The sequence below is a fragment of the Castor canadensis genome, chromosome 3 (genome assembly GCF_047511655.1).
Source record: "Castor canadensis chromosome 3, mCasCan1.hap1v2, whole genome shotgun sequence".
In the NCBI taxonomy this organism is placed as follows: Eukaryota; Metazoa; Chordata; class Mammalia; order Rodentia; family Castoridae; genus Castor; species Castor canadensis.
In genome coordinates, this window is record NC_133388.1 from 45,221,213 (window position 1) to 45,235,966 (window position 14,754).

Sequence of the window (14,754 nt, forward strand, 5' to 3'; positions counted from 1 at the left end):
TAAAGGCTTGCATCTATTGCAGGAGCACTTATTCAAGAAAAATGATTGAATGTTGGTAAGAACAGTGAGTTTTGTGGTGTTTTAACCTGCCTTATTTCCACACCTTTCCAGCTCCCTGGTAGCCATGAAAACCAACAGCTTGTAATTGGTAAAACTGAACCCTGACAACCACTGGAGGAGGTAGAACAGTGCTGGTGTTCTTTCAAATCCCATCCTCCCCCTCCCCAAATTGTCATTATTTGACCTTCCTGGTGGTTATTTGCATGTGTAAAGCTCTTAGCCAGCCAAGAGCTGTATGCATGCTCATGAAGGACCTGAGAAGGTCCCCTGCTGTCTCCTTTGGCTAACTTTCAGGGTCTACATTGACAGGTAGTCAATTGGGGGCTGAGGGTACCCCAATGTGCGTGGAGAGATCCTTGACAAACCTGGGGAGACTTATTCCAGTCATGTAAGGAATTTCTGTCTAATAGTTAGCTGACTACTAAACTAAATAAGCAGACACTTCAGTGGCCAAACATGACAAAAATATAGACTTTACAGAATTTGTTAAGAGAAGTTACTAAAGATAAAACAATAAACAGCAGCAACAACAAACTACTGGAAAGAGGAACACACAGACACACACACACACACACACACACATACACACAGACACGTGTGCATATTATCCTAAGAAATTAGCTCATATTATTATGTAGGTTGAGAAGTTCCACAATCTGATTTGAGTAAGCTGGAAACTCAGGAAAGATGGTAATACAGTTCAAGTGTGAGTCTTCAGGCCTGAGAATCAGTAGTACTGATAGTGTAAGTTCCACTCTGAGGGCAGAATTCCCAGCTCAAGCAGCCAAGCAGATATGAAATTTATCTTCATCTGCCTTTTTGTTTTATTCAGACCCTGAATGGATTGAATGATGCCCACCTTCATCAAGGAAGCAATATTCTTCACTCAGTCTACATATTCAAGGTGCTACTCTCTTCCAAAAACACCCTCACAAACACAGCAAGAAATATGTGGGTACCCTGTGACCTAGTCAGAGTGACATATAAAATTAGCTATCATATAAGTAAAGAAATGAGAATGTATGTTCCAAACACCATTAAAAAGCAAATAAATAAGCAAAGAACTGTCAATGCATGCTGTCCTGGAGGAATCCCAGGTATTGGACTTAACTTGACAAAGGCTTTAAACCATCTATTTTAAATATGTTCAAAGAATTAAAAGAAATAATGTTTAAATAATTAAAGGAAAATATGAGAACAATGACTCACCAAATACAGAATACTAACAAACAGTAATTGTTTAAAAAAAAAAAAGAACCAGATAGAATAGAAACCCTGAAATTGAAAGGTTCAATAGTTGCCGGATGATCATGGCTCATGCCTGTAATCCTAGCTACTTGGGAGGCAGAGATCAGAACTGCAGTTGGATGCCAGCCCAGGAAAATAGTTTGCAAAGCCCTCTCTCAAAAATACCCAACACAAAAATAGCCTAGCAGAGTGGCTCAAGTGGTAGAGTACCTACCTAGCAGGCATGAGACCCTGAGTTCAAACCCCAATGCCACAAATAAACAAATAAATAAATAAAGGTTCAATAACTGAAATGAAAAATTGACTAGAGGTCTTCAACAGCATGTTAAACAGGTTAAAAAAAAAAAAAACAAACCCAGGAAGCTCAAAAATAGATCAACTGACATCAAATCTAAGGAACAGAAGGAAGAAAAATGAGCTGGGTGCTGTGGGTAACACCTATAATCCTCGCCACTCAGGAGGCAGAGATCAGAATGATTGTGGGTCAGGGCCAACCTGGGCAAAAAGTTTATGAGACTCCATTTCACCAATATCTGGATAAGGTGGTATATGCCTGTCATCTAGCTATGTGGGAAGCATCAAAAGGAAGATCGAGGTCCAGGCTGGCCCAGACATAAATGCAAGACCCTATTTGAAAAATACTTAGAGCAAAAAGGGCTGGGGATATGACTCAAGTAGTAGAGTGCCTGCCTGGCAAGCTCAAAGCCCTGAGTTCAAATCCAAGCACTGTTAAAAAAAGAAAGAAAAGTGATCATGTGCTCAGAGAAGTGCAGAACATCATCAACTGTACCAACAGATTCTTATGGAAGTTCCATAGAAGATAAGAAAAATGGGTGAAAGAAAATTTGGATAACAAGTGGCCTAAAACTTCCCAAATGTGAAGAAAAACTTTAATGTATACAATTAATAAAATTAAAAACTCTATGAAAGAAAAAATTCAAATCCACACTTCGATAAAACCTAATCAAACTGCCAAAAAACAAAGAAGGAATCTTGAACTCACATATAAGAATCCAGTGGCTCACGCTTGTAATCCTAGCTACTCAGGAGGCAGAAATCAGGAGGATCGAGGTTCAAAGCCAGCTCAGGCAAAACAGTTCAGGAGACCCTATCTCGAAAAAAAACCCTCATCACAAAAAAAGGACTGTTGGCCCTGAGTTCAAGCCTCAGTACCGCAAAAAAAAAAAAAAAAAAAAAAAAAATTAACAGCTGACTTCTCATTGGATAACTTGGAGGCCATAGATAATGGGATAGTATATTCAAAGTGTGGAAAGAAAAAGGCTGTCAGCCAAGAGTTCCACACCCAGCAAAAATAAAACAAAAACAAGCCATGCTCCAGTGACTCATGCCTGTAATCCTAGCTACTCAGGAAGCAGAGATCAGGAGGATTGTGGTTCAAAGCCAGCCTGAACAAATAGTTCATGAGGCCTTATCTCAAAAAACCCATCACAAAAAAAGACTGGTGGAGTGGCCTTGAGTTCAAACCCCAGTATTGCAAAAACAAACAAGCAAATAAACAAAAAAACCAAGCAAAAATTCACAAAGCCCACAGAATTTGTTGCTAGAAAACCTGTTGAACAAGAAATACTAAAAGGAATCCTTCAGGCTGAAACAGAGAAACACTAGACAGTAACAAGTCCATATGGAGGAATAAAAATCATCAGTAAAGATAGCTGCTTAGTAAATATTAAAAACATATAAATGTGTTTTTTTGTTTGCAACTCTTTTACCCCCTCCTATCTGATTTGAATGAAAATTGCATAATGTAATAGGGTGTTCATGGGTGTACAATGTGTAAATAAGGGTGTGATTTGGATGACTTAATAGTACAGAGGAGAGAGAAGGGAATGGAACTCCACAGAAGCAATGTATTTGTATACAACTGAAAGGGAATTGGTATTAATCTGTGTTAAGTTGTTATAAATTAAGATGCTAATTGTAACCCCTGGGATGACCTACAAGAAAATAACTCAAATAGTGTATGTAGTAAAAGAAATGACAAGGGAATTAAAATGGCGCACTAAAAAATACCTACTTAGCATGAAAGAAGGCAGTACAGAATTAAATTAAAGGTCAATCACAACTACTCTGGAAAACAATATGGAGTTTCCTTAAAAAACTAAACATAGACCTGCCATATGATCCAGCAATACCACTCTTGGGGATATACCCAAAGGAATGCAACCCAGGTTACTCCAGAGGCACCTGCTCACCCATGTTTATTGTAGCACTATTCACAATAGCCAAGTTATGGAAACAGCCAAGATGCCCCACTACTGACGAATGGATTAAGAAAATGTGGTATCTATACACAATGGAATTTTATGCAGCCATGAAGAAGAACGAAATGTTATCATTCGCTGGTAAATGGATGGAATTGGAGAACATCATTCTGAGTGAGGTTAGCCTGGCCCAAAAGACCAAAAATCGCATGTTCTCCCTCATATGTGGATTATAGACCCAAAACAAACGCAGTAATATTATTGGTCATAGGTCAGGGAGAACGTGTACAGGAGGAATAGGGAAAGGGAAGGAAACCTAAAACTTGAATGTGGTTGATGTGCTCACAGTAGAGGAGTGAATAAAGTAATCTTAAACTGACAGAGGTCACTGTGGGAAGGGGACCAGGAAGCAGTGAAGAGGTCTGGTAGAGATGAACCAACTGGGTTGTAATACACATGTGCATGAAAGTCACACTAGGAGTCTCTCTGTAGAGCTATCTTTATCTCGGACTGGCAAAAATGCCATGTTTTTCTTATCTCTTATGTTTTTTCTTCAACAAAATCATAGAACAAAAGGGTAGAACAGGTTCTGACCCTAGGTGTGTGTGTGAGGGGGGAGAGGTGACCCAAGAAATGTATACATATGTAAGTAAATGTAAAAATGATAAAAAGGAAAAAAAGTGATGAATGTGAAAATATTATACTAAAAAAAAAGGGTCAATCACAGAAAGAAATACGGGACATTCTCAAATATGTGGTTAAAATTAAGCACATTCCTAAATAGCCAAAGCCAAAGGTTCAAATAATAAATCAAAAGAGAAGTGAGAAAATGCTTTGAGATTATGGATAACAAAAAGATAACATACAAAAAAATTTTTTAGACAGGGTATTTCTATGTTGCCTAGGCTGGCCTCCTCTAACTCATGATCCTCCTGCCTCAGTGTTGGGATTACAGGTGTGTACCACCATGCCTGGCTCCCAAAATTCATGGAATACAACAATGACTTAGAGAGAACTATATAGCCGTTAAACCCACATTTAAAAAGAATAAACATCTCACATCAAAAACGTACTTTTCCATGTTAAAAAGCTAAAACAGTAAGAACAAACTAGGTCCAAAACAAGCAGGAGGAAATAAAAAAGGGAAACACAGAAATAAATGAAATAGAGGCTAGAAGAACAAAAGAGAAAATATGTAAAAACCAAAAGTAGTTCATTGAAAAGATCAGCAGCATTGACAACCTTTAGCTAAACTAAGGGAAGAAAAAGAGAGGACTTAATAACTAAAATTGGGAATGAAAAAGAGGACACCGTTAGCAATTTTACAGAAATAAACAGGATTATAAGCAGTATTATGAACAATTGTATGTCAAAAATTAGTAATTTGAAAGAAACAGGCAAGTTCCTAGAAAGACATAAACTATTGAAGCTGAGTTAAAAGGAAATGGAAAAATCTAAGCAGATCTGGATCAAGTAAAGAGACAGACTAGGAATCAAAAACGTCCTATGAAGAGAAGCCCGGGAACAAATGCTTTCACTGTTGAATTCTACAAATATTTAAGGAAGAATTAACACCAATTTTTCATGAACTCATCCAAAAAATAGATTGTTTGGAACACTTTCCAACTGATTCTACAAGGCCAGTATTACTATTATACAGAAAGCAGATAAATTATCACAGGCAAAAAAAAATTATAACTCTGTATTACTTATGAATTCAGATATGAAAATCCTTAGCAAACCAAATTCAGTGCCATACAAAAAGGATTATAGTTGCAATCATTTGAAATTTATTGTCAGAAAGCAAGTTTAACATCTTAAAATTCACCCATGTATAAAGAATCAAAACCATGTTTTAATTTCAATAGACACAAAAAAGCATTTGACAAAATCCAGCATCCTTTTATGATACAAACATTTGGCGAACTAGAAATAGAAGGGAATTTCCTATACCTGATAAAAGGAATCTACAAAAATTCAACAACTGACATGATACTTAATGATAAAAGACTGAACCTTGCCAGGTGTGACGGTGCATGTCTATAATTCTAGCACTCAGGAGGCTAAGGTAGGAGGATCCTGAATTCTAGGGCATCCTACGATACACAGCAAGACCTTGTCTTACAACAAAATGACAAAAACCAAAAATTAACAAACCAAAAAACTCCAAATGAAACAACAAAAAAAAAGCACATGCATAAAACCTAAAGCCTGAATTCTTTTTCCATAAGATTCAGAAAAGATATCCGATATTGCTATTTCTAAGTTTTTAATAAGAACCATTAGTTGAGAAAAACAAGCAGAAGTATCCAGATTGTAAAGGAAGAAGTAAAACTTTACTATGCTAGATACAGGAAATCCTAAAGTATCACAAGAAAGCTATTAGAACTAATACATGAATTCATAAAAGTTATAGGGTACAAGAATAACACGCAAAAATCAACTGTTTTCCATACACCATCAATGAGTAATATAAAGGAGAATTAAGAAAACCATTTACAATAGTCCCTCCTTCCTTTTTAAGGGAGTCTTCTTTTTATGTAGTCTTAGTGGGAAGAAGTACTTGGTCCCTTGACACCGGGGCACAAGGGGCCAGGTCCTCGCTGGCTGTACGGTTCACACAGAATGGGTGAATGAGTTGTATAATTCCAGAGCTCTTACTGTTAAATACTTTCAGTGTCCCAAATGATTTCCTCAACTTTGTGCCTCCATTTTCCACTTGCATAATTGCCTTTCCGCGCCTGATGACTTGCTTTATGGGCATGTTTTATTAACGGGGAATTCTTGTTGGGAAGGCATTTTGAGATTCTGATTGAAAAGCACTGTTTTAAAACACAAATATCATTGCTCTTAAAGTAGAGTCCCTGAAGTCCCCCTCCTTCTTCCCTTTCTCTCTCTCTCTCTCTCACATACTCTCTCTCTTTCTCTCTCAGATACATACACACACACACACACACTCACTCACCCAGTTTTTAGCTGTAGGCACTTTAAAAATGAACGACTGCAGAGGAGAAAAGGCTACATTTTTAATCTAATATATGTGTCTTTGTCCATTTGGTCTGCTATAATAAAATACTACAAGCCAGATAACTTGTAAATCATACAAACTTATTTCTCACAGTTCTGGAGGCTGGGAAGGCCAAGATTAAGGCAGCATCAGATTTACTGGAGCTGAGGGCTTGCTTTCTAGTTGACAGAACTGAGGCCTTCTCACTGTGTCCATGGTGGGAAGGGGCAAAACAGCCTTTTATGAAACGAATTCCATTTATTAGGCTTCTGCCTTCATTATCTACTCACCTTGTAAAAGGTCCCTTCCTCTGAAGGGGGCTAAGATTCCAATAAACATATTTTTTTTTTGGGGGGGATACACATTCATTTCACTGAATACCCTGATCAAATGCATTGCCTCTGCTTAGAAATTTCTAGACCAAGAAGTTGTGCTCAATTCAGTGCTATACTGTCACAGACTTAGAATTCTTAATAACTTTTAAATTAGGGCTCCTTGCTTTTATTTTGCCTTGGACCCCACAAATTATATAGCTAATCCTGTGTGTGAGACATATGAATAATTTTCAAAATCATATGGGGTTGCAGAATTCCAAGGCTAATTCTTTTGTATATGGTTTTTATTAATTTGTATGTTCAGTCAGTTGGTCACAAATATCTATTGGATTTCTACCATATGCTATGACTGGGAAGGTATCAAAAAGAAGACAGACATGGCCCCAGCCCAGTGGAGTTTATAATTTAGTGTAGCGTTTTTGCAAGCATTTTTTTACCATGATCTTGCACAAATCAATGTATGTGCTTATGTGTGTGTGTGTGTGTGGAGAGAGAGAGAATGAGCAAGAGTGAAGTTTTACTTTACACAGAAATACATAACATTTTACAGTTGTATATTATATATATAAATTATTAATACTTATGTAAATAATTTATATATGCAAATAAATTGGAGAAAAAAACATGCAGACATCCTTGCTACATGAAATATGCTTTGCTTTTTTGTATTATTTTATTCTTTTAAGAACTTTTGTTTGCAATTCACTAGTTTGATTCCTTGAGGTTTACACTTAGTAGGTGTAATACATACCCAGGATTTCTGGCCCCAAAGTCCGAGCTTTCAATCCTTCAGCTCTGTTACCTCCAGAAATAATCAAAAGAGCAGAAGACCTGCTTTTTAGCCCCCGTTCTGCCATAAAATAAACACACAACTTTCTTCAAATCATTTAAGTTTTCCTGGGCTTAATTTTCTCCCTCATGAAGAGAGCCTAATAGTAATGTATGGGCAGGTGCAAGTACTTCTAAACTGTAAAGCACTCTGTCTGGCTGTCAGCAGTGTGACCAGGAGCATCACGGGCTAAGGCAAAGACAATGTGCTCCATGCAGAACTTTCAAGAGTTTGCGTTCCTCATCCTCCATCTGTGGGTCTGCCCATTAGTCCATCCACCTAGCTTTTGATCCTTTTCCCAATTCAAACCTCCTGCCTTGGGCAAATAATTGAAATCCAGATTGCTTTTTTTAAAACCAGTTTTCCCACGTTAAAATCATTGTTTTATTGAGAGAGTTCTTTGGGTAGTTGTGAAAAAAAGCCATTAAATGGGGTGGAAGATCTCTTCAGAAACTTGCCAAATCTTCTCCTTGCCTTTGCTGGTTGAAAATCTGTTACCAAACTGCAAAATGCAAACACATGACTGAATAAAAAATAATTAGTTCACTTGCCTAATCACTCTCAGATAAATCTTGTTTTTTTCCTAATAGTTTTTTTTTTTTACATATTTATATAGGTTAAAAAAATGGTCATTATAAAGAATTGGAAGATAGACAAGTACAAAGAAAATCAAACTGAGTCCAGGCATGGTGGCCCATGCCTGTAAGTCCAGCAACTTGGGAGGCAGAGATGAGAAGTATTTTGAGGCCACCCTGGGCAAAAAGCAAGACCCTGTCTCAAAGAACAAGGCAGGCATGGTAGGTACTTGAGAGGCAGAGGTAGGAAGATTTTTGCGGAAGGCCAGCCCTTGGCTAAATTAAAAAGGGTTGGTCAGGGGTTGGCGGAGTAGCTCAAGTGATAGAGCACCTGCCTAGCAAGTGCAAGGCCCTAAGTTCAAACTCCAGGACTGTGCCCCCCAAAAAAAGAAAAGAAAAAAGAGAGCTCGCCAATGTACAAAAGGAAACAATTGTTAATATTTTGCTTATTTATGATAAATTAGACGTTTTTGAGACAGGTTTCACAAAATATCCAAGGCTAGCCTTGAACTTGGGATTCTCCAGCCTCAGCTTCCCAAGTACGGTGATTATAGAAATGTGCCACTACTCCCAGCTGAAAAACTGAATTCTTATTGAACATTTTAAAATTTAGTATATTATGAATATTTTCATCTGTTTTTTAATATGTGAAAACATGATTTTAACTTTTTACTTATTTTTTTTCTGGAGCTGGGGGTCAAATCCACATGCTAGGCAAGTGTTGTTCCACTGAGCTCTACCCTCAGCCCTACAGCATAATTTTTTTGGTGATACAGGAGTTTGAACTCAGGACCTCATGCTTATTAAGACATGTGCTCTACCACTTGAGCCACATCTCCAGCCCAAGAATGCGACTTTTAATTGCTATGTGATATTCCACATGATAATTCACTTGATCAACTCCTTAATCATTAATATTCATATTGCTCCTGTTTTTGCTACTCTCAGAAGAGCTTAGAAAATCCCTTTACTTAACTGTATACATTTCTGATTATTTATGTAGGTTCCATTCCAAGAAGTAAAATTAGGAGGTTGGAGAGCTTTCTCTTTATGTTGATCTATCTGTCAAGTCACAGATACCACCACATGAATTTATTGCAAGGAGCTGGGCAGCCCACAGATTTGTAAGGAAAGCTAGAGCCTCAGGCTTCAAAAATGGTTGGGCATGTAGGATGGCTGTGCACCCAGGGCTTTTGCCAAGGCCTCACAGAAATCCAGTCCTGCCAGGACTCCTGTCCCATTGCCACTGAGGCTGAATGGGAGCCTGCCACTGCTGGCACTGTGCCTGGACATTGGACACTGGACACCAGACACCCTGCTGGCAGCTCTGTCCTGGTGGATCCTGGAACTAGATGCTGCTGCTGCCACCAGAAAGGACTCTGCTCTCTCCCAGCTTCTTGGCGTGACACACAATCTTAGGTTGTCATATGGGAGTGCCAAGCCCAGAGGGTGGGAATGAGGTTAGCCACCCAACAAGGAGGGAAAGTCTATCCACTACAAGTTTGATAGGCAGAAAACAATACCTTAGTCTTTATTTTATTTATTTTTTGGCGGCACTAGGGTTTGAACTCAGGGCGTTACACCTATTAGGCAGGCACTCTTACTGCTTGAGACACTCTGGCAGTCCATTAGCCTTACTTTAATCTGTAATTGTTTGTTTGGTAATTTGCAATTCTTCTTTCTTGAATGGCCTAATAACAACTTTGGATGACTTTTGTTTTGGAATAATAAGTTTTTTATCAGGGCATTTGTCTTTTTTATTTTTAAGAGCTCTTTTGACAGTGACACTATGAACCCTTTGGTAGTCACAGATGTTTCATCTTTTCCAATTTCTCCAAATTGACCTTAAAGTTCATTTAAGGATTATTAAGGTAATAATATGTCAAGTTAAGTCTATCACCATTTTCCAAATGATGCTTTTGAGCTTAGGTTTTCCCTAATCTGAAGTTAGGTAAGTAGTCACCAATATTTTCTGACTAACCTAAATAAATTTAACTTCCTAATCTTCAGATGATCTGATCATGTGGTCATGAAGTTGTAGATGGAAAACTAGATCCTAAAGGATGAGAACAGCCCACCTTGATTCAGAAGCAGCGACACAGCCATGTTCTTTCCCCTACGTGGCTGCAGAGGGTAGGCCACAGCAGAAATGGAAAGTCAGACATCGATTGGTCATTAAAAACATTTCCTATAATGAGCATATTTTAGTCAGCTGAAGTGTTGCAAGAAAATGAAAAAACAAAATGACTTCTGTCTCAGAGAAGTGGATTTTTGGAAAGGTGGATTACTGGCTACCTTTTTGAAAGGCATTTGAGTCTCTGTAAGAAAAACTCCCATTATTATCGGAATATACACAGATGACCAGCAGGGTGTTGGGTGGCTATAGTTAAATACTGAAGAGGATTTGGAGAAGAACCATGTTTCTAAGACAGCAAGGGCGATGCTCAATTACTTTTTACTGACCTTGCAGAAATTGCTTCTGGGTTTTGCGTGCTGTTGGGATCGTAGGAGTTGGTGACTTGCTGAGTGGGAAGCACTGGAGGTGCGAAGGCGTTGGGAAATACAGCACCCAGAAGGGCAGCTACAGCAGCAGCAGCTAAAAGTCTGCAGGGAACAGGTGTGGCTTAGGAGTGCTGAGAAAGGGGCCCAAGGACTAATACCCACAGGATTTGCTTCAGGACTGGTGTGGGCATAGCTGTTTTAAACATCTCCTCTTGATAGGTAAGACACCTAAAAAACTAGCTAGCATTTGTTGCCCTTAACGCAGAGAAACTAAAGCAGATACCTTAAAGCAACTGAGGCCAATAGGAAAAGGGGACCAGGAACTAGAGAAAAGGTTAGATCAAAAAGAATTAACCTAGAAGGTAACACCCACACACAGGAAATCAATGTGAGTCAATGCCCTGTATAGCTATCCTTATCTCAACCAGCAAAACCCCTTGTTCCTTCCTATTATTGCTTATACTCTCTCTACAACAAAATTGGAGATAAGGGCAAAATAGTTTCTGCTGGGTATTGAGGGGGGGAGCGGGAGGGGGTGGAGTGGGTGGTAAGGGAGGGGGTGGGGGCAGGGGGGAGAAATGAACCAAGCCTTGTATGCACATATGAATAATAAAAGAAAAATGAAAAAAAAAAAAATAAACATCTCCTCTTCCCTCTGTTGGTGAGGGAGGGATTCTTGCTCCAGGATTATGGGATGGCTGAACACCTGACACCCGACACTGCACTGATGAGAGCAACAGCAGTTTATTAGTCACAGACACTCATAGCCTAGAGTAGGGACTGCATGCAATACAGGAGGACCACATGGGGGTTGCCCTTAGGAACACAGTGAGCAAGTGGGGGCTGTGGGAGGCAGGCTTTGCAGTCTTGCGGATATTGTCTTCTGATTCCTGCAGGAGGATGTGATGGGCTTGCTTGAATAATTCTGCCGCTGGCAAGGACCCGAAACCCACTGCTCAGGGCTGAGCTGTGCCTGGTCTCTTTGATAAGGAGGGTTGTTTAGCGAGGAGACCTTATCCACAAGAGCAGCTGAGGGAGGAGAACTTGTAGTTAGGCTGTTCAGGGGCCTCCAGGTTTCACAAGATGTCAAGGCAGCATTTAATATCAACTCTTAATTTTAAACCTTACCACCACAATAGCACACAAGGGCATGGTTGATGCTGGCTAACAGGAGAGAAAATTCCAGAAGAGGAACTTAGGCTTCTATACCTCCAGATGTCAGGGCTCTCAAAATAAAATGACAGAAGTAATGTAAATTCTCAGGATAGGTTAGAATCAAAGGATTGAATGGTAGCAGTCAGGAAGCTGCTTATTCCAAAACCTGTGTCCAGTGAATTGACTCTAGTGGTTGCCGGTAACTTAAATTGCCCTATATGAAAAATGTCCACCATTCTGCCAATGTTGTACACGCAAAACTGCAAGGAAAAGAGGAAGACAAAGCTAATCCCTCAGGCCTGGTCTCTAGACCTGGTCTCTGGAGACCCACATAAACCTATCAGCCAGGTAACGGTAGTGGGAGTTTCCCTCAGTAAGCACAAAGAGAAAGCAGTCAGAGAAACTTCTGAAGGCTTGCCAGAGGTATTTTGTGATAGTCTGACTAAAGATGATGGGCTGGTGGTGTCCCAACTAGCCAGTCCTATCTTGAATCCAGGGTTAGCAACATAAAGTACAAGGTCCTGTATTGTTCAATATTTATTTCATCAAGCATTTGATAAGCGACTACCAAACACCCAGAATTCATTATCAGGTTGCATAGAACAGATCCCTTCCCCCAAAGAGCTCCCAATCTCCTTGGAGATATAAGATAATTTGAGGTGAAATGGTAATGCAGGGAAGTGTATAAATGTGTTCCGAGATGAGAAGCATGGGAAAAGAATGCTATAAAAGAAGTTGGTATATTTTCCTTATAATTTTACTGATTTTATTTTACATTTTAAATAAAGTACTGTACAAAACACATTACATGGCAACAACTCTCTTGACCTATGAGCTGAATTTCTTGTGTACCCAGAAACTAAATGGTGGTGAAAGTTTCTCACTGCTTCAGAATGTGCTCATTTTCATTCAACTACCAGTTAAGGTGCGTACTGCGAGAGAAAAGGGAGGAATGTACCTTCACTTCTCTTTTTGTTTCAAACACACTGACAGTCCCTGAGCATGGGAATGTACCATCCTTAATTATTAGTGAACCCTACTATGGCCCTCCTGTGTGTTTCCTCCCAAGTCACTTTGGAGATATGTGAGCAGTGACAATTGGGAAAGTATGTTGAAGTTTGGTCATTTGGAAGATAAATCAGATAATTCCAGAAGGTCTAAGTCAATCAGAGAACTCCCTAATATTTCTTTTCCCACTCTAGTCAAATGTCTATGAAAAAAAGTTAGGGTTTGAATAAGACTGAGAGGTTTCTGTCCTTGTCATATGTAGAACTTGATCATATCAATGTTAGCCCTAGAGAGTTCTGCCCCAACCCCAGGTCATCTCTGGCCTACAGGACAGGGGTCAGCAGACTTGATTACTGTTCCTTAGATACCAATGGTGGTTTGATTGTACAAGCCCTGGTCCTCTCCATAGAATTTCTGATTGAGGGAGACTGGAGGCTTGTCCTATGAAATTCATACATGTCAAGGTTGAGAGGAAGAACAGCTACCCATTTAAACTTTAAACAATAACTGATAATAATGCAATCACCTTTCTGTGAATTCATTGCTCTGGAAGTTTCCCAGCTGAGGTCAAATTTTTGAACAATTGCGCCTCTTTTTTCATCATAAAATATAACTGCACTCTAAAGTACCTTTCTGCATGATGTCACTGATCTGTCTTGTGGGGTAGGTGTCATTATAATTTTTCATTTTGTGCACGAGAAAGATGAGATGCAGGGAATGTAAGTTATTTTTGCCTAAGACCAGACAGCCAAGAAAAGATGAAGGCAGGACTTCTGTGAAGATAATTCCTACCCTATGGTCTCAAATTTGGAGACATGCCCTGGCCAAGGGAGATGGCTGGGTGCCTAGGCCACTTGTCAGTTCATTCAGAGACCCTTAGATCTGATTAGAGATCAGCCTGGGAAGGAGTGGGGTCAACAGAGGCAGAAAATTCAGGGCTGCAGATTTCCTGGATAGTTCTTTCTTCTTATCCATCTTGGGCCCTTGATTTCTTCTTGGCAATCACTAAGGAAATGATTGCTACCATTTAGGGAGGGTTTACCAACTTTCACTGCCCAGTACTGTGTAAATCGCTTTACTTACATGAACTCATTTAAGCATTACAGCCACGCCAGGAAAGTGGGATTAGATCTTCACTTTATAGATGTGGAACTGAAGCTGAATGTCATATCAGGGTCATATAGCAAGGCTATGAGTCAAGCTCTGAAGTAAGTGGGATCAAAGCCTGTTCTCTACAAAGGAGTGGTTTTTGGGGCAGTGATGATCTGAAAGGCAGGGCCTGTCTATGGGAATTGGTTGGCTCTCTGGAGTTTGTAAGCATAAATACCAGTGGGTATTTACTTGGTTATCTTGAGGGACTCCTGCAGGACTATTTTAGTCCCCAAAATGAGATTTCAATGAAACATCTCTAATTTGAACCATTTTCAGATATAAGTAACTCCAGGATCTTGGCACTCACTGGCTGTTAGGGCCATAGCAGGCACAAGATGCACTATGTTGTATGAGGAGATGGAAAGATGTGTGTGTGTGTGTGTGTACCACCTTCCCCTGCCACACACAAACAAGTGTAAGTTACAGGGGACATCAACAGAATGGTCTTCTAGCCCTGACTGCCACTGTACATTACAGAAAGTTCAGGACCAAAGTATGGCTTTTGAGGTTATGCTTTCACTCCATGGATGAGAGAATATCCAGGCTGCCAGAGCCCAGGATATTCCATAAGGTATTAAATCTAACCCCTCCTCTCCTTACTCTTAGTTTCAAGTTCAGCTGTAGATCTTATAAGGCCACATGCACACCAACAACACCTCTC